At 39.6% G+C, this 1,777-nt stretch overlaps 1 pseudogene across 1 annotated transcript; it reads left to right on the top strand.

The window, feature by feature from the left end:
• The first annotated feature begins 127 nt into the window (after positions 1–127).
• LOC111648787 (beta-glucuronidase pseudogene) lies at positions 128–1,696 on the top strand (annotated as a pseudogene). Its single transcript, XR_015436470.1, has 2 exons — positions 128–315; positions 1,544–1,696. The product of XR_015436470.1 is annotated as a beta-glucuronidase pseudogene (transcript).
• The last annotated feature ends 81 nt before the right edge of the window (positions 1,697–1,777 follow it).

Raw genomic sequence — 1,777 nt, 5'->3', positions numbered from 1 at the left:
ATTAATTCGATTTCACAATTATAAAGTGGTGACTTATTTAAAAACCATAGAGTGAGTGAATATCATCAACATCTGTCTGATAGTTTATGTCTGTTTATTAGACATTGCTGTTTCCCCTGTGTTTCAGGTCTGGTTAAATACCAAGTATCAGTCCAAGGTGCTACAACAGCCACCCTGAAGGTCACTTTGATGGACAAAGACAGACACTGTGTCGCCTCCTCCAGCGACCAATCTGGAGTCCTCAAAGTGGTGGATGTCAAGCTGTGGTGGCCGTACTTGATGCATGAGACTCCAGGTTATCTGTACTCTTTGGAGGTAAGACATGTCGAAGTGACTTCTTACCTAAAGTGTCAGATTCCCGTCACATGAACATTGCCACTGGATTTGTGAGAGTGGTCAGAAAGAATCGTCTTTTATTAATTCTAGTTTGTCGGTGTTTCATGCCGTCAACATTTACCACCAGGAAGATCAACACTGCATCCTCCACTTCGTGGTCAAACTGAAGAGATATAATTATAACATGATGTAAAACTTACCCACAGTTATGCTGGAAATAAAGCATCAGGAACGTTTTAAAACAAGGACACAAAAGACATGTTTCAGTAATTCATAACTTTGATCATTTAATGCACAAATTAATTTAGGATACATCATGAATTTCTGTCGCTCATTGTTAATAAATAATCAAGTGACTATGAGTTTATATGATTAGTTAACGCATAATGGATCATGAATCAATAAATGTTAATTAATTACTTCATACATTCATTTATATGCCACTAAATTATCTGGACTCCAGTTACATAGAAAAGGGATTTCAGACCCAGACATTTATATGTCTGCCTGAAACAGAACACGTCTGTTGTCATAGAAACATGAAGCTGGTTTTGACTTGTAGTTGGATGCAAACATCCACATGTTTCTGTGTGACCCAGAACTGAACATACTCCTGACACAGATTCTTCTTTCTCGCTTGGTTACAGTTAAACCGTTGACATGAGCCTAAACTTTCCACTGATTCAGCAACTGGAACCCGCCAGATGTTTTTAGTTTTAGTGCATCGTTCTCTTCCGTGCTGACAAATATCTTTGTGTGAGCATCTTCTACACGTTTAAATCTGACTCTCATGAGAGCAGCTTCTGTAATCACATACACTCAGTCTATGTGAAGTTTCTCTGCAGCTTGACACAATCACTGCTGCTTTTAATGGCACCTGAAAGTATCCTAAAAGAAGTCTTGACTGTAAATCTCTCAAAGTGAAATAACCTAGAAACAGATGTTGTAAGCGACAGTACCAAAGGTGTTTTTTTACACCTACCAGTAATGTTTTGCTTATAACTTTACCTTGTGTACGCACATGTACTGTGCATGCTGGAAAATGATCATATGTCACTTGGTTGTTCTCGTCCTCTGATCCTCTACAGTTGTGATTTGTGCAACACTTTAAGTTGTGAACGAGCTTCCTAACGAGCTGTTTCACTCAGATGAGTTATCAAGAAAATAAACATTTCTGAAATTGTCACTCGTTCTCCTCGAACTCCAGGTTCGGTTGATGGCAGCCGATGGGAGATCAACATATGAAGATGTGTATACTCTGCCGGTCGGCATCCGCACTGTTAACGTTACCAGCACCCAGTTCCTCATCAACAACAAGCCCTTCTATTTCCATGGAGTCAATAAACACGAGGACGCTGATGTGAGTACCACTAGAGGGAAGCAAAAGCTTTACCAAAAGACAAAGCAGCATACCTGTTCTAACATTTAACCTAGCCAGTTC

The sequence above is a fragment of the Seriola lalandi genome, unplaced genomic scaffold (genome assembly GCF_002814215.2).
Source record: "Seriola lalandi dorsalis isolate HSWRI2012SDOR001 ecotype SW California unplaced genomic scaffold, Sedor1 jcf7180002047645, whole genome shotgun sequence".
Taxonomy (NCBI): Eukaryota; Metazoa; Chordata; class Actinopteri; order Carangiformes; family Carangidae; genus Seriola; species Seriola lalandi.
The sequence above is the reverse complement of the archived record's forward strand: the minus strand, read 5'-3'. Positions and strand labels throughout refer to the sequence as shown.